This window comes from Cotesia glomerata, linkage group LG6 (genome assembly GCF_020080835.1).
Source record: "Cotesia glomerata isolate CgM1 linkage group LG6, MPM_Cglom_v2.3, whole genome shotgun sequence".
Classification (NCBI taxonomy): Eukaryota; Metazoa; Arthropoda; class Insecta; order Hymenoptera; family Braconidae; genus Cotesia; species Cotesia glomerata.
Window position 1 is genome coordinate 23094466 of NC_058163.1, and position 25160 is coordinate 23119625.

The 25160-nt window shown below is 28.9% G+C and overlaps 1 protein-coding gene across 17 annotated transcripts in view; it reads right to left on the bottom strand.

Moving 5' to 3' along the window:
- LOC123266811 (gamma-aminobutyric acid receptor subunit beta) overlaps window positions 1-25160 on the bottom strand; it is a 162689-nt gene that overhangs the window by 91445 nt on the left and 46084 nt on the right. The window contains exon 1 of one of the 17 annotated variants that reach the window (XM_044731247.1): window positions 18096-18204. The exons of the other annotated variants lie outside the window; for them this stretch is intronic. The gene's annotated coding sequence lies outside the window, so the exon portion shown is untranslated. Of the gene's footprint in view, window positions 1-18095; window positions 18205-25160 lie in introns of those variants that run through there. 17 annotated transcript variants of the gene reach the window in all.

Genomic DNA, 25160 nt, shown 5'->3' on the forward strand with positions numbered 1-25160 from the left:
TCTACGAATTATTTGAAACTCCAAAAATTCGACATAAAAAATTAATAGCCTAAAAATATGTAAGTGGCAAGAAATTTTTTATATCAAATTTAAAAATAACAATGTATACTGATAGAAAAATTAATTTGACTTTCAGAAAAAAATTAGAATTTTAATTTGATTGGAAAAATTTTTCGTCTTAATCTATATTATTAAGAGAATAAGAAAAATTTTGTTTCCAGGACAGTCATATGATTAAATCGGTTTTTTTTAGTGACATTTAGTGTCATTGCAAAGATCTTGACTTGAATTTGTGCCTTTTAAGGTTTCATATCATTCTCACCAATATTTAACTTATTATGATAAGTATTTAGGTTGCATTCAAAAATGCTTTATCTTTAGATACATAATTCAGAAATGACCTTTTATCTTGTGAAATATTGATATTTTTAAAGATATAAGCTCATCTTGATGTTACACTCATCGAGACCTTTCATTTGAGTACCCACATCAATTTTTCATATATTTTATATTTTATATATATATGTATATATGAAAAATATATGAAAATGCATGTGGGTACTCAATGAAAGCTCTTGATGAGTGTAACATCGGGATGAGCTTACATCTTTAAAAATATCAATAATTAAGAAATGACCTTGTATCTTGTTATCTACTGACATTTTTAAATACATAAGCTCACCCCGATATTACACTCATCAAGACCTTTTATTTGAGTACCCACATCAATTTTTCATATATCTTATATATATGTAAAATATATATGAAAATGCATGTGGGTACTTAAATGAAAGCTCTTGATGAGTGTAATACCGAGATGAGCTTACATTTTTAAAAATATCAATTATTAAGAAATGACCTTGTATCTTGTCATCTACTGACATTTCTAAAGATACAAGCTCACCCCGACATTACACTCATCGAGACCTGTCATTTGAGTACCCACATCAATTTTTCATATATTTATACATATTATATATATATATATATATATGTATATATATATATATATATATATATATATATATATATATATATATATATATATATATATATATATATTTATATATATATATATATATATATATATATATATATATATATATAAATATATATATATATATATATATGTATATATGAAAAATATATCAAAAATACAAGTAGGTACTTAAATGAAAGCTCATGATGAGTGTAACATCAGGATGAGCTTATATTTTTAAAAACGTCAATAATTAAGAAAACACAGTGCAATTTAACAAAAGTCATTATTTAGGAAAGAAAAATTTTATTTATTTATAGTTCTTTTTAATGTAAATAATATTAAAAAATTTTTCGAAATTGCATAAAAAAAATAAACTTTCAGAATCAATCAAGCCTAAAAGATTATTAATTTAGGTCAGATTAATTTAATAAAAAAAGTGACATTTAAGCGTCAAAAAGCGTTTGTATGAAACTTTATGACACATCTGAGTAAACATGACAGGATTTTTCAAGCTTGTCCCAATATACCAAGCGTCTTATTTTTTTTAACCCAAAAGGTTATCGACGTTGTCTGTATAAATAGCGCCTAGATTGTATCTCAAGATCGTTATTTTTATTTATTATTTTAAAGCTCGTTACAAAGGAGACGTAAATAGCCAAAGGTTAAGAAAAATAGTTTTAAGTGACACCGAGACATCGGATTTAACAATTTACGGATAAAAAAGTGACTGAGGAAAGCTTTTGATCGCAACATCCAGACATTAAACTTGAGAAAAGTATAAGTATAATTTAAAGTGTCTTTTTATTTGATTTGTCTTTTATTTTTTCATTTTTTTTTTATTTTAAACTGAGAATGAATGACTGGAAAGTTGTTGTTACCGTAATAGGATCAGTCGTGAGCTTCCTCCAGAATTGAAACGAGCTTACCGCAACCGTCCAAGACTTTTTTAATCCCCTTCGAACCAACAAGAAAGTTTACTTTTATAAGGACGACAATCAGACTTTACTATTTTTTCATTTCGAAGACAAAATCCAGTTACTGTCTAATAAAAATCAACACATTCCGATCCGCTGTAAATTGATACCTCAGGCGACGGCGAACTTTCTTATATTTATTGCCCCTAAGTATAAAAAAGTCTACAGTAACTTGCAGGGTAATTTTAAAAACAAATATTTTCTTTAAAATTAAATTTTTTTTTCCCCTCTAACAATTTTTATTTACATTTAATGATCGTGCTTTTATTTATTTTTATTTTATTCAATTACGTCAGAGCCACGATGCATCTTTGATGAGATGAAAAACCCGCAGAAAGGTTGCGGATTGCAGAATAAATATATATAAATAAATAATAATTGGACTTTGTAATAAAATACCAGAAAAATTCTCTTAATATGATCCCATTACATTTAACAATAACAGAAACAATATTTATTTAGAAGCAAACGAGAGGATCAAACGCGCCTTAATTAATTAAAACGAAATAACAACACAGAGAGAAAAATGTGGAAATCATTCGTATATTTTTAATGAAATGTTTTCCTATACCATTTTAGGAGCGATTAGTTAAATTATGGGAATTGTGCTCATAATTTTTGGGAAATTTTACTATAATTATGGGAATGGTTCCTATAATTATAAGAACGATACCTATAATTATAACTTTAATATCGGCATGATTCACATAATATATAGGAATGGTTCCTATAATATACAGGAATAGTTTATATAGTATTATAGGAACCATTCCTATAATATTATAGGAACCATTCCCATAATATTATAGTGATGATGCCTAATACTATTGAGATATTTATCATTACAACTCAAGTTATTTGTGACTTCGATGACCACTTTGAAGCATTTGAAATTATTAGTAGTTTCGATAATTTCACTTGCTTCCCAATAACATCATTTGAAATATGTAAAATAAGTAATATTGTTCATATAAACAATAAAAATTACATACCCAAAAGGTGGATTCAATAAATATTCAACGTATGTATTGTAAATAAATAATTTGTTTTAAAAATAAAATAAAATTGTAAAAATAAACAATGAATTTCCATATCTATTTTGCTTCGCTAATTGTATAGTAAGAAAATATCCCTTTTATTAGAGAAACTTTAGAATCGCTACAATATTTTTCAATATTATCTAACACAATAGTAACTGAGTTGGAATAAACAAATTAAGATTAAGTACACACGTGAATAAAAATGATGAAAAAAAATTTTTTCACTCTAGTAAAAGATCAATTTTTATTTACAGAAAAAAGTTTATTAGCAAAAAAATATATAATAACTACTTTATATTTTTGAAGTGATTGCTTCATTATTATGAACACAAACATTTTTCTATTATTATGTGCGCCATTCCCATAATATTATAGGAACCATTCCTTTAATAGTATAGGAACCATTCTTATAATATTATGGGAACCAATCCCATAATATTATAATGATGATGACTAATAATATTGAGATATTTATCATTACAACTCAAGTTATTTGTGACTTCGATGACCACTTTGAAGCATTTGAAATTATTAGTAGTTTCGATAATTTCACTTGCTTCCCAATAACATCATTTGAAATATGTAAAATAAGTAATATTGTTCATATAAACAATAAAAATTACATACCCAAAAGGTGGATTCGATAAATATTCAACGTATGTATTGTAAATAAATAATTTGTTTTAAAAATAAAATAAAATTGTAAAAATAAACAATGAATTTCCATATCTATTTTGCTCCGCTAATTGTATAGTGAGAAAATATCCGTTTTATTAGAGAAACTTTAGAATCGCTACAATATTTTTCAATATTATCTAACACAAAAGTAACTGAGTTGGAATAAACAATTTAAGATTAAGTACACACGTGAATAAAAATTATGAAAAAAAAATTTTTTCACTCTAGTAAAAGATCAATTTTTATTTACAAAAAAAAGTTTATTAGCAAAAAAATATATAATAACTACTTTATATTTTTGAAGTGATTGCTTCATTATTATGAACACAAACATTTTTCTATTATTATGTGCGTCATTCTCATAATATTATAGGAACCATTCCTTTAATAGTATAGGAACCATTCCTATAATATTATAGGAACCATTCCTTTAATAATATAGGAACCATTCCTATAATATTATAGGAACCATTCCCATAATATATTCAAGTTATTCCATTATTGTATAGGATAAAAATAAACAAGAGGATTAAACGCGCCTTAATTAATTAAAACGATATAACAAATATTAAATATTAAACATAAAATTTTAAATAAAAGCAAAGATAATTAAAATAGAAATTCAACTGAATAATAGGTGCAATTATTTCCGGAGCTTTTTATGCGTGATTTACATTACTGCCCGGATAAAAAACACAAAGTCGAGTAACCAACTGTGAAAAGGGTGATTACAGAAAAAAAAAAAATAAATAAATACGATGAACAATGTGTTTCCGGTCACTAACTACAAACTACTCTGTATTTTTTAAACGAGTTGAAAATAATAATTATCCGACTAGCAAGACAAGAGCTTGTTACTACACTTAACCATTATGTCCAATTAATTATTCTTACTTTGCCGGTAAAAGAAAAAATAAATCTATTTCAGCGAATTTTTTAGTTACTTGTACTTTATTTTTATAAAAGTACGGCAAGAGTAATTGAGCTTTTTTGTTCTTTTTGATCTTTAATGAGACGGTTGTTAACTCGCTGGTCTTAACGATAAAGTGTAGCTTTCGTTATTGCTCATTTTTTTTTGTCATTATTGTTATTATTATTTTTGTTTTTTACTTAAAAGTTTCTTTTAATGGAAAATTAATCGGCTTCCATTTACCCGGAGATAAAATCCGCTTTGTCTGACATATTTTAATCTATTTTTTATCGAGTTTCCGATATAAATTACGAGACTGATCTTTGCGACGTTTTAATCGGTTTATCCGGGAAGAACAAGTAGTTTATCAACGCGCTCGGTAGATGGCGCTTTGTGCGAAATAACTCTATTCTCTTTTTTTTTATAATTACAGCGCTTAAGGAGATCCATGCGAAGTAGTTAAATTTTTAAAAATTCCTGAAAATTTGTAAATTCAATCTACGTAGCCTAATAATTAATAAAAAAATTTAAAAACAGTAGGTTTCTCGGATATTTAATGAAATAATTAGGTTTGAAAATTGTAATTTTTACATGTAAAATGGAGATTTCACCAGCCGTGTATTTGGTTAAGAATTTAATGCAATAACCGATTTTAAAACATTTTATTTTCGTTGAATTTGATTGAAAAACTAATACGCTTTCGATTAAAACAATGAAAAAGTAGCTTTCCGAACGTATTACGGAGATATTTTATATTTTTTATGAAAAATCACTCGGAACTTCTGTTCTTTAAAGTCTTGTATTTGACTTGGCAACACCACTTGTGCATTTACCCGGCGCACAAGTAACCGTGGTTTTTTAAATGCTAGAAGATTTTAGTCATTTTAGTTAGACAGTAAACATAAAAAGTTTGGAAAATCCAAAAATGCACGCCTCATAATCTCATTTTTTCACGTAATAATTACCGTAACTCCTATTCTTTCCTGCTTCACAGCATTATTTATGTTTGTAAAAATGTGGTACAAATATAAATAATGCTGTGAAGCAAGAAAGAATAGGAGTTACGGTGATTATTACGTGAAGCGTTTCACATTCACGTAACAGGATATTGGTAGGAAAGGATTGAGAAAGAATGTGGAGAGAATCATCTTAATGTGAGTTTATAGAATATGCGAGAAAAAATTATTAGATAGCTCGGACTGGGATTCGAACCCAGAACCTTCCGAAGATATGTCGGCTACTCTACCATTTGAGCTATCCGGTCTATACTAAATTTCCTTTCGCTTATTCTATATACATTAAGCCACACCGTCCATCTTACGGCAAGTATTTTTACAAATTAATTATTATCATTTTCTCACACAATAAAATTGATTAAAATAAAATATAAAAAGCAAAATAATAAAAAACAGAAAACTCTGCTATGGTTTAGTGGCGCGATAATTTTAAGGTAAGGAAAAAAAAATACTATACTAAAATGTATAGAAAGATATACAAAAAAATATACATTCATATATTAGTTTTTTATAAATAATAATTTAACGACAGTGAATTGAACGCTCATATTAATTGAGAAAGTCCGTCGTGTGTTACTTTAGATAATAAAAAAAAATTAATCCAGTACGATAATTTTTTCGAGCATTTTCCCTGCCACATACACCAATCCATAAACACAGATACACGGACGTCCAGAAAAGATTATTTTTAATGTTATTATTTACTATGTTAAACAAAATAATTGTTATTGAAATATATTTTATGTGCCTGACAAATTATTTGACTTGATATAAGTACAGTCAGATTAACCTGTAAGTGCGATATAAATAAAAAAAAATCAATTTCAGTTTCAAGAAAACTACTTATTTTGAAATGTCGAGAGTAGAGCACTACCTCAACGCTTCGCTTATGAGGCGTGCAATAAATTTTAAGGTTAGAGAACTCTTGCGGTGTTGTAAAGTGTATACCGGTAATTCAAAATGCTATATTTTTTATTAGTCAATTAATTGTTAATAATTATTTAATGAGTAAATTTTTCGGAAATTTCCTCAAAAATGTTATTAATTAATTTTAAGATGCATTACAAAAGTATTCTACGTATTATTTTTTTATAGACATTCTTTACACTAGGAGGGTACTTGGATCTCCTTAAAAGAATAATTTTTAAAATCTTGGAAAGAAAAATTTTCTATAACTAGATTTAATTGTACACAATTATACAGAGTGTCCCAGAAGTAACGGACGCCATTGTAGCATCTGATAAACAAAATAATTCTGAGACGAAAAGTCCTTAGCCATTTTTTAATCAGACGCATAGATAATTAATTATTAATTAAAATAACGTCCTTTTATGCGTTAGAGAGAGAGCACTAGTGTCAAGTCAAGTGCGTTCCAACGAAGACGCTTGCACGTGTGAATGTGTAAGTAAATATGTGTGACTACGTTAGAAACCAGTTAGTCATACAGTTAGTTGTGTCTTTGTTTGGCACATACTTTACTGGACACTGGCGCTCTCTCTCTAACAAATAAAGAGACGTTATTTTTAATTAATAATTAATTATCTATACGGTTAATTGAAAAATGGCTAAGGACTTTTCGTCTCAGAATTATTTTTTTCATCAGATGCTACAATGGCGTCCGTGACTTTGGGACACCCTGTATATAACGTAACTATATTTTTTTTATAAAAAAAAAAATTATTTTGACGTAATATGTAATATTTTTTTGAACACAGCCATTATTTACATTGACTATTAGCATTTCCTCAGTAGTAAAACCTCCGTGTGGTCGACCACAAATCCGTCGTACAAACATTTAATTAAAAAAACAAAATAATTGTTTTGACCACCAATACCAACTAATTATCAGCCTAAACTCTACATACTTCAGATATCTTATATCTTCAGAGGTTTATTTATGTCTACGTCACCAGCAGTTGTTTAAGCTCACAAGCAAACAATAACACCCAGTGGTAGAAAAATAGTTGTATTGATAATTGGAGGGTGGATATACGCACAAGCTATCCTTCAATATAAACTACCCTTCTATTCACAACTTTTATTTATTTTTTCCATTTTATCATCCCCGTTTTCAGGTCCTGGGAATAGCAACCAAGTATCGCTCGATATATAAAGCTTGAGGATTTTATGCGGGCGCTTATAAGCAGCGCCCTCAACTTTTATGGGCACGAGGGATGCTGGTTGGGGCGAAAGTACTTGCAGGGTCTTGAAAGGATGATAGCGCTCAAAGTGCACGGCACAGAAATCAAACTATCGATGCACTGGAAATATTTATCTTATAAATATTAAAGCAAGGTTGCATTTGAGTGGATCGTCGGTCGGACGATTTTTTTTATCGAGTGGCTCGAGCATCAATAACAAACTTTAATTTTTTAATAGATTATTATTCGGTTTAAGTTTAAGGGCAGGAGTGGGGCAAAAGAGTCACATGCAGAAGGCGATGGCCATCTGTTCTCTTGCTAGGAAAGAATCGAGAGCCAACTTCTATTCGGGCGAACGATCTTCGTAAAAGTTTTCACTCGCGTATTTCATCGGTGCTCCAATACTTATTCGTTTTAGCTCCTTCCTTTTTTTACTCTCAACTTCGAGGTATTTTACTTTGGCTTTATTTTTTCTTACTTGGCTCGTACTCTTTCCTTCCACTTGGAAAGTAGAGCCGTCGTACGATAATCGATCAACCGACGTTGATATCATATATCATTCAAAGGGAATATATCTCGGTGTCCGGAATTGTTGGCTCCTTTATAAAGCTCATTTTTATTACTTTTAACGATCGATAGAAAAGTATAATCTCGGAGATTTATTTTTATTTTTGTTACAAGCTAATTTTTTAACGGAAAATTGTCTGGAATGTTATTAAAATAATGGGAAGGAAAATTAACAGACGATGAATTTTTAAAAGTTGCAATCTGCTGGTATATTACAATTTTTATTTTTAAAATTTTGTTGAATTAATAATTCATTAGAAATAAATTTTTTAAAAAATGTGAAAAATAAATTTTAGAAAGTTTTATTTCTTAAATAAAATTATACACAGAAATAAAAAATTTGTATACTGGAGAACAAAATTCTTGGCTCAAGAAAATTTTCGGATGCCTGAAGGAAGATCAAAGTTGTGTTAAGAAGTTAAAATTTTTCTTGAAATTCTATTCTTGGTGGAGGTCATTTTTTCTTAATTCAAATTATCATAAATACTTGATACAATAAATTTTTATATTTGATCAAAATTTTTAGATACTTTAGGGAAGCAGCGCTACCTACTTCAGCTGAGAAAAAAATTTTCTCACCTTGAGAAAATTTTTCTCTTGAATATTTGATACCCATTTTATATTATTTTAGCGTGCAATTATACATATTGAATGAAAAAAATGATTCAATATTATTTGATCTTCCCATTTGACATGTTAATCAATAAAAATATTAATGAAAATTTACTTCTATCTTTATATTTAATTTTTTGGAGCAAGAGAGAAATTTTCTCAAGACAAGAAAATTTACTTCTATCAAGAACTAAATTTTTTAAAGCAAGAGGATGAATTTTCTCAAAATAACAAAATTTTCTTGGATCAAGTTACGTATTTTTTAAAGCTCTAGAATTAATTTTGTTGGAATAAGTGAAATTTCTTGTGTCAAAAAAAAATTTTTTTTTTCGCTCAAGAAAATAATTAAGAAGAAAAATATTTTCTTAGCTCAAGTGAACCCTTTTTTCTGTGTACTAAAGAAAAATACTTTCATAGAATTTTAAAAATTTTATCTAACCAAGGTTAATTTTTATAAAATTTGATGAAATTTTATTAGGTCATTTTCTTTACACAGTAAAAAATTTTGCGTCATTGCGTCAAAAAACTTAGTTTTAAATATTGAACATTTTTTTGTGTTGATTTAACAGAATAAATGTTAAATTTACACAAAAAAGTGTTAAATATTTAACATAAAAATTTTTAACACAAAATTTTTTGATTCAAAATTTTTTACTGTGTACTGATACGCTGAAAAAAAATTTGACATCGTTCAAATTTATTATTGAATTAAAACATCAATTTTTTTTTTAAATAATTTTGAATCCAATAAATTTTTTTTCAGTGTGTTCATTTTCCAGTTGAAGCTTCTAATATTCTACAAATAATTCAAGATTACAGATAATAACAATAATTTTAATTATTGAAAATGTTTCGTTCAAAGTTAAATATTTACCCGTAACAAAATGTCATCAAAAGAAGAGACAGCAATAAAATAAAATAAAATAGCAATAATGGGAGTAAAACAAGGAAAGGAATGAATTTAAATGTAAAACCCGAGAGCATTTATTTCCCAGGTGTAAATGTCTTTCTCGCAATCTAATCGTAATAATTTATCCTTTTATCTGAAATCGCCTAGGAAAATAACACCGACTGAAGAATAATAATAAAAAGTAAAAGGTACAAAAGTAAAGCGACAGTACCGTTGGATATCCAATTTCTTTTACGACGCGTAATACAACTTGCCATTCGTTTGTTGGTAGTGTGGATCCGGGCAGATCGTCTCCCTCCCCCAGTTCCTCTCTGCTCGAGTGTAATCCCCTTCGAAACGATTCTATCCGGGCATTTTAACGAATAAAACGAATTGCTAAAGGAATAAATCGAGATCGATTATCCAGCATGTCTACTTCGTCACCGATATCACGGAATCTAAAGTCGAAAAACCTGAAAACGCGTGTGTGCCAGCCTGGTACTGCTGTGCACCTGGTACACCTACACTCACTTAATTCTACTCCCTTCACTTTGCTCGCTTTCTTCACTGTTATGTATATTTTCCGTCCATCGCGTAACGTATCCGACTCGATGCACATAATTTTTACTGCCGGCGTCTATTTCAATTTAATATTCAATGTTTTATACGATTGAAAGCAGAAGATATATAAATATAAATATTGGAGCTCAATTTATTATTTTTCCGCAACGTGATTCAAGTACGGAGTAAACAGATGTTATTCTATCTTTCAATAGATCACAGAGTATCTAAATATGGGAATGTTACCGAGAAAATTGTGAAACAGCTGGAAAATTGCATTGCAAATAGTCGAAAGAGATCGAAAAAGAGACGCAACAAAATAGAGACCGGGGAAGGAAAATATACTTTTATTTTCTTGTCTTCTTGATCTCTTTTCTCCTGTTCGCAATTTTTTTTTATATTTTTTCAGGATATATACGCCAGTAGTCTGCGTATGATGGAAATAATATTATACGTCAACTTTGTTTTCTTTTGTGATAAAATTTTCTAATGTAACGATTCATAGGTAATTTTAATATATGCACTGATAAAAGGATTTAGTAACAGAATTTTTATTCATTTATTTGGGAAAAACAAATATTTTGTACCCATCAATATTATTTGTTACAGTTTAATAAATGATTTTTTTATAGGAACAAAGCCTTATTACATGGAAATAAATATTTATTTCCACCAAATGATATTTAGTAACAGGTACTAAATATTTCTTTGGTAAGTATTGTCGGTAGATGGCTATGCTTTAATTCCAATGTTTATGTGAACCATAACCTATTCATTGACAGATTATTTTATTCAGCTTGATTTTGGGAGATTTATCAAACCTTTGAAAACACACATACTACCAAATGGCTTATATTTAATTTTTCAGTGGAGTTTAGTTTACATTTTTCAATTTGTCTATTATTGATATGTTAAAAACTTGTTTAATTTTAAATTTTATAAATGTCTCAATCAAAAAAATATAATTTAATGAGATTATTTTCTTTATAATACCTTATATTTTTACTTAAAATTTTTTATTCTAATTATTTTGATTTATTTTAAATTAAAAAGTTAGGTTACACACTAAAATTAGTAAAAAAATTAATTTCTTTGATACCAATAAACCATTTATTGAGTACCAATAAATCATTTGTTAAATACTACTAAGTATTTACTTGGTGGAACTAAATGGGCTTTAATAAATGATTTAGTACCTATTATTAAATATTTGGTAATGAAAGGTTTGTTACTAAATCATTTAGTATCTGTTACTAAATCTTATTAAATAGAACTAAATCCTTCTGTCAGTGTGGTCTAATTTGGTCCTACAAATTTATTGTAATTTTATATTTTTAATATAAATGTTTAAGTCAATAATATTTTTTTTTTAAATAAAAATTAGTTCAGCCAATGATTAAAATAACTAAGAGATTGACAAATTGTGAATTCAAATTCACCGCGTTTTTTTTTAGTTACCCCACACTACCGTTCGAACGCTTGTTACAACACAAAGGTGTCAAAAAATTGCTTTTAAATTTATTTATCAAGCAAAAATTAGAAATTAATGTTCAATTTTTTTAATAAAAATAAAATTCTTTATATCTTATATAAATGTAAACGCCAATTAATTTTTTTGAAACTAAAAATTAATGTTACATAATTTTTTTAAAAGAGTCAAAAAAATATTTATATTTTAGAACTTAACTCTCTAGTATTGAGATGATTTAGCCATCATGCGCCACCTGTCGGAGATTATTAATACTACCTTTACTAAAAAAATTACATACAAAATTTTTTCACTATCTAAATTTCTGTCCGCGACTAAAACGCCTCCATATTTCCGGACGTTTAGGTTAATATATTATTCAAACTAAATCCTGGATCCGAATATTTGCTCTTTTTGGTAAACAGAATGTCTGAACAACATAAAACGGAATGCATGACTGTATATATTTTGTATATACAGTTATGTAGAGCAGAGAATAGAGAACAGCAGTGTGAAATTATCGTTGGAAATCTCTGTTTACAAAATCAGGAACCAAACGGTATATTTACAAAATTGGGCGCTCAATCACTCTGTAATTACATCACCAGGAGTTGAGTAATTACATTGAATTTTTGGTATTAATACGGCTAATCTAATGCCGCACCGCTGTTTACACAAATTTCAAATATTATACTGGCGTTCTAATTAAACCAAACAGTTTTAATATTAATTACAAAATGATGATTTAGTAATGATAATGATAAACGTTAATTAGTTATCGGCTGTCATTACTTGATTTTATACTAATAGAGTAAATTTATCCCTTTAACTCACTCTGTTTGATTGAAAAAAAAAAGTACCCAATTGAATCAATACCTGATTAAATAATAGTTAATATTCAATTCTGTTCGATCGTCACTAATTAATTTATCTTCATTTTTAATTCCCGAGTCGGATTATTTATAGATTGTTGTTACTTATTAAAATAAAATTGTCTGGCTCTTCTCTGTGGGATTCAACAAACTAATGAATTATTTTACTCAAATTAATTAATATTTTATTTCGCGGGATAAAAATATAAAGAAAAAAAAAAGTAGAGAATTTAATTTAATCTCTCTAAAGTGATTTAATTTTATTCAAATTGAACAAAGTTTATTTATTATTTAATTAATGAATTGGTAAGGTATCCAAGTAACAAAGCTTTAGTTAATTGAGAAAAATGTCTATTGTATAAATTTAATTAATCGTTAGACGGAGAAAGATATTTTATTAGCCAATTGTACGGGTATAGTTTATTGTAACGCCTTTGAATTAAATTCAAGATGACAGAACAATGAAGTTATTTAATAAGGGCAATAGTTACAGCTAATTATCTAACTGTTTTGTTATCTTTATTGAGTATCAATTGTAACGCCATTTGTCTCGAGCTTACGGCTTTTTAACTGGTAAAGATTACCGGTGAGGCGCAAGGCAGTTTTATAGACCCGAGTTATCGAATCCATCGTGGTGTTCTTAAAATCTTACTGGCGATAAGTTTAATTTATGAGATCTAGATATTGAGGGACATATTTGCATTTTTGAAAATAAATAGCTGTGAAAAAATTTTCTGATATGGCCTGATGTGCGTATATATAATTTTATGATATGACAATGTATGTCCTGATATGGAAAATTTCCATGTTAAGACGTATCGGGCCATATATTGCCATATATAGCTTGATATATCCTTATATAGACATATATGGCCTGATACATGCCAATATAATTTTTTGATATGGCCATATAAGCCCTGATTTATCGTCATATGGTTTGGTATGGCCATATGTATCTTGATCTGACCCCAAATGACCTACAATTGCCATATTATTGCCATGTATATCTTGATATACCCTTATATAGCCATATACGGCCTGATACATGCTGATATAATTTTTCATATGGACATATATGTCTTTATATGGCCATATAAATCCTGATAGGTCTTTATATGGCCTATAATTGCCATATATGGTCTAATATATGCATGCATAATTTTTGATATGGCCATATAAGCCCTGATTTATCGTCATATGGTTTGGTATGGCCATATGTATTTTGATATGATCGCATATTACCTACAATTGCCATATATTACCTTGTATAGCTTGATATATCCTTATATAGCCATATATGGCCTAATACACGCTGAAATAATTTTTTATATGGACATATATGTCTTCATATGGCCATATAAATCCTGATAGGTCTTCATATGGCCTATAATGGCCATATATGGTATAATATATGCATGCATAATTTTTTGATATGGCCATATATGTCCTGATTTGTCTTCATATGGTTTGGTATGGCCATATGTATCTTGATATAACCTCAAATGACCTACAATTGCCATATATAGCTTGATATATCTTTATATAGCCATATATGGCCTGATACACGTCGATATAATTTTTGATATGGACATATATGGCCATATGACCATATAAATCCTGATAGGCCTTCATATGGCCAATAATTGCCATATATGGTATAATATATGCATGCGTGATTTTTTGATATTGCCATGTGTATCTTGATATGATCTCATATGGCTTACAATGACTATAAATGGTCTGATATGTGCATATATAAATTTTTGATGTAGCCATATATGATGTGATATGTCTTGATTGAAAAAATTTGCCATATCAGGACATTTAGAGCCATGTAAGAATATGTCTCCCCTAATATGGCTATATATAACCTGATATGGCAAATTTCCAGACAAGGCTCATTAAAAATTTTTATATGGCACGTATGAGTGTATTAGGCCATATCAAAATTTTTTTACGGGTAAAAAAATATTTATAACATGCAAATAAAAATTTTAAATATGAAAATCATGTTAAATTGTTGAAAATTAACTTCTGAAAGTTACTAGAAATAAATTTCCGTTCAGAAAACGTCACTCTCAATTTAACCTGAGATTGCGGAAAAATTTTACTTATAATTCATAAAAGACTTTAATTATAATTTTTCTCAACAAAATTAAGAGTCTAAAAATTAAGTTAATTTGTAATTGACTTTCTAGTACAAAAGTTAATTTTTTTGTTGACTTTAACGGAATTTTTTTTTTTCTGAGCGTTGATTAAAATATAAAATCTAGTTTGCATTATATTATTAAGATGTGAATGAAGATGAAGATAATCATGCAAAGGTGTGTCGATTAAGAGTAATCACAAAATAACTATTTGTTTTTATTTTTTTTTTAATGCAGTTGCTAGTTCTTTGACCTTGTCGCAGTAATTTTATTTCATTGCAAGCTTAATTACATTTTTCTCGACAACATGCGATCAGGCCAATTTGCGAGTTATCAAAAGTCGATTTAAAAATATTTTAATGCTGCAAATTATTACTAGTTTCTTATTTCTTATTATTTATTATTCTAACTATTATTTATATTCCGTTGGCACTCTCATTGATGAAACCTCTTTGCTTTCTTGTCTAATGAAAAAGTATTGTAATAATGGAAATTAGTGACCTCGAGGTTATAATCACGCTTAGGTTGCCTTGAACTCAAAAGTTGGAGGAATTTTCGCAACTTTTTTAGACGTCCGTAATTTTTAACGCTTTCAAGGTTTTAAGTTTTAAATCATTTCTTGGAATCTATATTCATTATAATAATCATAAAATATCCATTAATCATAACTTATAAATTATGATATAACGTGACAATTTTAACAAAAAGTTAGATTTAATTTTTTGATAACTATCAAATATCGAATGATATCAAAGTTTAATTTTTTAATTGATAATTTTGATATTATAATACACGGAGAGAAATTTATAGGAACCTTTCTAAAAATTATAGGAATGGTTCCTATAATATTATGGGAATGGCGTACATAATAATAGAAAAATGTTTGTGTTCATAATAATGAAGCACTCACTTCAAAAATATAAAGTAATTATTATATATTTTTTTGCTAATAAACTTTTTTCTGTAAATAAAAATTGATCTTTTACTAGAGTGAAAAAATTTTTTTTCATAATTTTTATTCACGTGTGTACTTAATCTTAATTTGTTTATTCCAACTCAGTTACTATTGTGTTAGATAATATTGAAAAATATTGTAGTAATTATAAAGTTTCTCTAATAAAACAGATATTTTCTCACTATACAATTAGCGGAGCAAAATAGATATGAAAATTCATTATTTATTTTTACAATTTCATTTTATTTTTAAAACAAATTATTTATTTACAATACATACGTTGAATATTTATTGAATCCACCTTTTGGGTATGTAATTTTTATTGTTTATATGAACAATATTACTTATTTTACATATTTCAAATGATGTTATTGGGAAGCAAGTAAAATTATCGAAATTACTAATAATTTTAAATGCTTCAAAGTGGTCATCGAAGTCACAAATAACTTGAGTTGTAATGATAAATATCTCAATATTATTAGGCATCATCACTATAATATTATGGGAATGGTTCCTATAATATTATAGAAATGGTTCCTATAATATTATAAAAACTATTCCTGTATATTATAGGAACCATTCCCATAATTATAGTAACATTTCCCAAAAATGATGGGTAGAATTCCCATAATTTAAGTAATCGCTCCTAAAATGGTATAGGAAAACATTTCATTAAAATTATAGGAATGATTTCTACATTTTTCTCTCCTAGTAGTCAGATTTAATTTTTCAACAAAAAAACAAGACAAAATTTTTTTTTATCAAATTTAATATTAAAAAATAAAATCAAATGATTAAATATATTATTTTTCATTAAAAAATTGTCCAATCCTGACCTAAAATTCTCAGTAAAATATCCGAATTCAAATCCAAACATTCTAATCAAACTACGGTACTTTAGCGTAAGTACTCAAGTTCCCCTTGATCCGTATCAATATCAATATCAATGTCCCTAAACTTATCTAATAGTTATTATCTATCTGTTCGTCACAAGTCTCCGACAGTATTATTGTTATATTATATTAAGTAAAAGCTAAAGATAAAATAAAAAAAAGTAAAGATTGGTTAAACAGATGGCCTGGGGATTAGTATCATCACGGTAGTATCTCGTTAGGGTGGACAAATGACAGCCGTTTGGTCGTATCCGATCAAAGATATTGTTCACTTAGCCCCTTCCCGTCAACATAGTACACAATGCCCGATAAGACTGACAGGCTATCGCACGACACCTGTTATCGCGGGCTGAGGACTGTATACCGCGAAATAAAAACCTGACCGACGGTTAATAAATCGTTTAATAGAGCAATATCCGCCTAAATAGTGAGCTTACATCGGCTAAATAAATCATAAATCATAAATCTTGAACAATATTTATCATTTATCGTTTCCCGTGAAAAAAATTTTCTTATGTGGCCATATATGGCCTGACATGTGCATTTTTAATTTTTCAGTATGGCCATATATGACTTGATATATTTTAATAGAAACAATTGCCATATTTGCCATAAATGACCATATGAAACCATATCAAGCCAGATGAAGACATATAAAGACATAAATGGCCACAGCAATAAATTATAAATGCACGGATTAGTCCATACATGGCCGTATAAGGCCATATAAAGCCATATGAGGACATTTATGATCATATTAAGCCATATGAGCACATATCAAGATATAAATAACAATATTAGGCCATATTAAGCCATATAATGTAATATATGGCCATATCACATTATATATGGCCATCTTAAAAATTATATATGGACATATCAGGCCATATATGGCTATATAAAGCTTCACATAGCGATATATGTCCGAATATGGCCAATTTTCATCTGAGGCCACGTATAGAAATTTTATAAATTTTAATATGGCCATATATTAGTAAGTAGGCCATATCAAGCCATATGAGGGCATATAAAAACATAAATGGCCATAGCAATAAATTATAAATGCACATATTAGGCCATATTAAGCCATATGAGGACATATATGACCATATTAAGCCATATGAGCATATTTCAAAACATAAATGACAATATTAGGCCATATTAAGCCATATAATGTAATATATGGCCATATTAAAAATCATATATGGACATATCAGGCCATATATGGCTATATCAAGCCTAACATGGCCAAATATGTTCCGATATGGCCAATTTACATATCCAGCCATGTACAGAAATTCTATAAATTTTAATATGGCCATATATTAGTTTATCAGGCCATATAATAAAATTTTTTCACTGGTTATCATAGACCAAACGTAACACTCACAAGTAAGTTTCTCTCAAGTGGGCACTGATACTCACGGTCTATCGATCAGACAGAGCGCGAACACTGACATTGAATCCGTACCAGCTGACCCAGTGAGTATTCTCGAGGCTCTTTACTGCCACGGATCGATTACACTCAACTCTGGCTAGGCGAGCACTAGGTAAACGTCAAGTACATACATAATTATTTTTAATATTATTATTGATATTTTTATTTTATTATTGTTATTAAAAGAATTAATTATTTTTTACAACTTAAGGGTTGTTTAGTGTTACTGCTATTGGTATTTTTATTAATACGCCCGTCATCACTGTTTGTTAATGAGGATTTTATGTATATGCTGGTAGTTACTGTTTTTGTTCATGGACAGGTGAGCACGCAAGTAAAGACCTTCTCTCTCAACCGTCACATATCAAATGCACATGCGTCTTGTTGTTATATATTGTATAGCTTATGTATGGAACAACCGTGTTAACACACACCAGCTAGCTTAACTATTATTATCTAAATTTAGTTTACCAAAGCCGTTTATATTGAAAAGCAATATTCTCTATAGACAACTACTAAATATCATTTTATGGATGTTTTCATTTTACTATTTTTATTATTGTATACCAGTGATTATAAATAATTATACGTTGATAGACGGGTTTGTTAAAGATTATTTGATTAATTTTCCGTGAAAATATTTTCTGACATTTCTAATTTTCATAAATTGCTATGTATGAAAATGAAGAAAAAATTAATTATAATTTTTTGTTATTCTTTTCAAAAATGTATTCGTCAATTAATTTGGCGTTTTTTTTTTTTTTTTTTTAATTAATGTAGTAGTTAATTAAACTAAAAATTACATGATTACAAAAAAATCTATTAAAGTTACAATTTTAATCCTGTCAAGACAGAAATATGAAGTATACATTTTTAGAAATGTAATTTTTACCTTCTAAAAACTGTCAACCTAAAAATATCAATTTCACGTAAAGAAAAATTTAAATTTCTACATAAAGAAAAATGTAAATTTAATATGTGGAAGAAGTATTAAATTTACATGGAAACAATGTCAAATTTATATGAAGAAAAATGTAAATTTAGAAGGTGGAAAAAATGTTAAATTTATAAGAAAAAAATGTTAAATTAGCATTTGGAAAAGTGTTGAATTTACATGACAAATATTTTACATAATTATATAAACATTTTTTTCCCAAGTGTGTTATTTTAAAAATCATAAATATGTCGTCTAATTTTTAGACTTCCGTTATTTTCACATATTTATTTTCCATGCAATGTTAAGTTCTTCAAAAGAGCCGAGATTAAAATTTTTCATTTTATAACTTAACTCCTAAACATTATCTCTCTTCTAATGAGAAGATTCAGTGACCATGCGCCATCTGTTGGAGATTTTCAAAACTAATTTTATTAAAAAATTGTGACATAATTATAATAAATAATATTAATTTTTCTTAGCTGGCTACACTAAATAGATCTCGCTAAGAATAATATCGGAAAATTGTACTTGTAAAGCCCGTGTAAAAAAAATCGTTTTAAAATTGTCGTTTGTTTAAAATTTTCAACGTGACACAAAGCAAGACTGTTTTTAAACTTTTTTAAGACGCTCCATTTTAATGTTCCACGGTTTTGTCACTGTGAACTCATCTTAAAATAGTCTCTAAATTTTTTTTAAGATTTTTACAAAGAAACTTGCAAAATCGTCTAAAAATTAATTTTCATAACAAATTCAAAAATTAAATTTCAAAAATCTGCTCTTGGAATTTTTTTTTTTTTTGGCGTCTTAAAACAGTTACTTAAGCTTTCTTATTTTGTGTTATGTTTAAGATCTTAAACAAACGCCCTTGCCGCGTAGGTTAAGATTTACACAATCCAAAAAGACCCCAACGTACCACTCCCAACAGTTAAAGTCGGCGATATAACCACAGCAGTTAAAACCGACTCTAAATAATAAATATAAAAAAAAAAAAAAACGACAATTTTAAGACACTTTTGAGACGATTTTTTTTTACACGGGAGCGTCAAAAACATAAGTAATATTAACATTCTTAGTTAAGTCTAATCGTTTTATGAAAAATGCAAAATTTGTGAAATATAAAAGCATCTAAATTGGTTCTAAGATGGCCAAAACCGGTACTTCTACCTTACATGACCGTATCAGAGCATTTCAAGACATATGTAGACACATCAATTTTTTTGAAATAGCCGTTGTGTCCACATAAATTTTTTCAGAGGATTTTACTCTTAGTAATAAAAATAAAAGTTTGTTTACTTGAAACAAAAGTTTTTCTTACACAAGACACTCGCAGAAAGTTGCGGTTGTGCGGTCGTGTGACGGTCTGACAATAACTTTGGGGAATTCATGGGTGTCGAGTTAAGAAATAGCGAGTTAGAAGTTGTTGGTAAGCGGCCCTCATTCACCCTGTCATTTTTTTCACCCACTCCTCCTCCTCCTCCTGTTAGGTGTTTTCTTACACTCTCACACTTTTGGTAGTGTCTTTTAGTCACCACCCTGTCATAAAGTTGCTCTTTATCTTTCCGTGCCACTAGTCTTACCAGAGCAACCGCCAGTGACTCGGATCTGCCAATCATCACTTATTTTTCCGAGACTTTTAACCGCAAACCAATCGAGTGAGACGATAGACACGTGCCAAATTTCTCATCTTTTCCTTTTCAATCTTTGTTATTTATTTCGACATTCAATAATTCAATTTAATGCTAAATTAAATTTACGCTCGACATTATTTCATTGATAATTAATACATTGAATTTACGAATCTATATTTAATGGAATAAAAGCAATAAATCGGATGGAATTTCTCTGACAATTTCAAAAATAATAATAATAAAATTTATATTTTCAGTTGTTGGGATAAAATGGGAGCCGGGTCAGCGCAACATAACACAAATGGATCCGACAGTAACACGTGGCTCGTGAAAATTGGAGCTCAACTGAAACTGCACGTTAAAAGATTTATGGCGGAAGCGGAAGTATTTCCCGGGCGAAATATCGCATCTATATACGTATAGAGAAAAATAGAAGAGCTCCCGTCATTGGTGAGTGTATTCGTTTGGAACAACTTCCAACACTACTTTTCCATATAAAAACATACACATACATTTAAATTTACATCTAGATCTACACAACTATACAACTATATCTTTTTCCACATAAACGTCCAAGATTTGTGAGTTTACTCCTTTTACGAACAGCTAATTCGTTCCGGGTTTAGAAGTGCGCTCGCTAAAAAGTCTCAGACCAGTGAGAAATAAGCGGTAAACTTTGTCCGGAGTTTTTAAATCAGCGATAGGAAAAAAAGCACTTTTAGTATACCGATCAAAAATGCAGAAATGCTCGGAATAATATAAGGAAGTAGAAGAGGATGAATAACCACATTTTTGCTCCCATATTCAGATCTTATAAACTCTCGTATATTTTTCATCGCTCACTTAGTTCATTCCCATTTAAATGGTTCACTTTGCGTGCAGCATTATTCCCTGGAAAAATACTTTCGACGTTGAGAAATAACCTTCAGTCGAGTTTTTTCTTCTCTAACAAAGTATGATTTATCATTGGTTATTTTGCTGGTGAATAAATTCTTTGATATGACTGTATGTGGACATGTTAGTAAATTTGATGTACCCAGAGTCTAACATATTTATTATACAATTTTTTATCTCTCCACGGGCTCCCCGCCTTTATTAATCCCGCCAAAATTTCTCACAATTAAGAACAATTATTTCTAAAAGAAAACATTATTATGGCCCTTTTATCATGGTTTTTGTGTAAAAAAATATTGTACAAGAAATTATTGCTGACAATTTTTGTCGCAAGAAATTTTTGCATGAGAAATAAGAGACGGTCACCCTCTCCACGATATGAAAATTCGCTATATCAGGCCATATATTTACGGAAAAAAGTAAACTGTAAAATTCACATCGGGATGGCAAAAATATAAATATTACAGAACTTAATGTAGAAAGTGTAAAAGCCATAATTTATAATTTAATATCGAAAATAAGTGATTAGTAGCTGTCATTATAGTAAATAACGACTCTGTTATCTTCAAAAATTACAGTTTCAAACAGTAAAAATTACCGGTTCAATATACAGTCCATTCTATGAAGAGAAGGGGAACTCAGATGAAAGAGAAGGGGGTCTCACTCTGGGAGAATTTTACATTTGAAACAGTAAAAATTATACTTTTAAAATATACATTTTACCAGTCCAAGCAAGTCAATAATTACAGTTTGATTTTTAGCGTTGCGCTTAAAATTTACCATTTTACTTTGTAAATATTGACGTTGCTTGTATTAGAAATTTACTAACTTTATTTTATACTTTTTCCATAGCATAAGATCATTTTTTAGGTACGAAATGATAAATATCAAAGTCTGAATTCTTAATTATTGTACATTAACATTTTAGACATTCAAATAGCGAATATTACTGTTTGAAATAGTATTTTCTTCAATGTAAAGTATAAATTGTAGCATTTAAATGATAAATATAATAAAGTGTATAAGTTATAATACTTATTATAAATCGTCTATTATTTATTACAGTTTACTTTTTTCCGTATTGACATGTTAAGCCATATTAGATTTATTAAGGCTTAATATGTCCTGATATAACTTTATATGCTCATATTAGACCATATATTAATTTATCGGGTCTTATATAGGCATATTTGACTAAATATGACTTAAAATGCTCATATAAAATTTTTTGACCAAAGTTAGTACTTAAAACCTCCAACAGGTGGCGCACGGTCGCTAAATCTTCTCCTTAGAAGAGAGTTAAGTTTTAGAAATTAAGTAATAAAGTGAAAATAATTCTATGACTCTCTTCGAAAGCGTAGATGGTATTGGTTTTTACTTAAAAAGAGTACAAATCCAATTTTTAATTAATTAGACATGTTAATTGACGTCCACGTGTCTAGAGAGACTAAAATAAATTTTCAATTGTTCTTATATATAGCCTGATACGGTCATACCTTAAAATTTATTCACAATTAGTTCTAAATTTATAAATATCATAAGGTCAATGTTATGAACTATTATTAAATTATATATTTGGATTGTAATTATAATTATAGCTGTGATTAGATAACAAGAGAGCTTACTGGGCGTCAGACAATTGGAGATTAGAGATCGATGCGGCCATGTTTGCCGAGTAAATATCCTTTGTTTGTGAATGTATTTGATCTATTAATGTCATGCTGATAGGACAACGTCATTGGCATCCGTATCATTGAGAAGGGAGGATGCATCATCGTCATAGATTCACCGTCGTCGTCATTGTTGTGTAAATTAACATTGAAATTCCACTAAACTCGTTGGGATATTAGTTAAAGCATTTATTGTTTAATTATGTATAACTAATGTGTGTTGACAATAGAATTCCTGGTATTGCAACATATAATGTCCTTAGAAAGAGATGGTTAGAGTTATCTATAAACTTTTAGTAACTGGTGAATATTCAGATACCGGCTAGCTTTTATTAGGGCCTCTAATTTGTAACTTTGCTCTCGGTAGTTCACTCAATGTAGACGAGTAGTTCCTTCAATGCTCTCCATCTGTCAGGAGACAGACTATAACTCGTCTCTCCTCTTTCAGAGAGCAGAGCTAGTGTGATCATAGTTGGCAAACGTAGGTAATTGAGTCCCTTGAGATATATATTCCAGTGAGTTCAGTCTACTGTCATAACCCTCGGGACATTTATGCTGCGATGGAGAAATTTACATTAGGATATATACTTTGTGACTTGACAGTTCGTAAAGACCTCTATGCTTTATCAACGTGCTTCTTTTTTTAGAGTCAACCATCCTGGAAAAACTTTTCTCCCATTGATTAATTTATTCTGAAAAAAAATATAAAGACAGGCTAAAGGCTAGAGTGGAGAGCTAAAGTGAGTAAAAAGGTGGAAAATGGCAAAAAATAGAAGCAAGGGGAGAATACTGGCGGTCGGAGCCAGTTTTAAAGCGTCTAAACTCATCTGCAAGCCTCGGCGAGCCGCGACACCAACGCATTACCTTAATGTACTCCAGAAAGCTCTTTTATTACACCCCTGTCGTATTCCTGGCATAGACCATACTGCAGCGCACTCTGATACACATGCCTAGTACGTTAATGGTCGCCCATCTTTCGCTTCGGCAAAACACATACACAAACACAAACATTATGGGCTTTTTCACACAAAATTCTTTCCATGCTCTCCATCACTTCACCCTACATTACTTTTTACTTCCTTCCCGGCTTACACCTGATACTCTTTAGACTTTTTTATCTGAATCTGGTTTTTTTGTCCGACTGTATCCATAAAAGCCCCAATATTTCAGTTTAAATAATGTAAAATCACTTCGTGAAAAAATTTTATAGATATCTTCGTACACAAATCTGATATTCCTTGATATCGAATATTATTATAGAAATTCATTTTTTTTCCTATAATACAAAACCTAATATGGCGATATTTATTTATTTATTGAAATTTAAATGCCAAGGCATAGAGCCAAATAGCAAAAAATAAAATACATATAATTTAGTTTCACATAAGTAATAAAATGAGATTCGAAGTATTGGTTACATATAAAATTTTGTAATATTTATAAACAATATAATTTAAATTAGAAGTATATCGTAACTAAACGTAATATTTAAGTGCATTCAGAAAGAGAAGCATGATTACAGTTTTTAGTATCTTAATATACACAATTTTTACTTTACTAGTATAGTACAATAATTGTAAATAGAAATCTAGCTAATCTAAACTTAAATAGAAATCTAGCTAATCTAAACTTAAAAGAAAATCAAATAGCTTCGATTTAAATGATTCTAAGCTAAGAGAGTTTGGGATTTCAGGTGGCAAATCTTGCCAGAACCTGATAGCAGAAACAACAAAAGAATATTCATAAATGGTACTCGAAAATTTGGGAATTTTGAACATGACGTTATTTTTTGCTGCTAATCTGTCTGATCGTCTAATTTCAGGGTCTTCATCAACAAATAGGCTTCTCAGAAATTTAGGTTCACCTGTAGATAATAGTTGCTCGATAT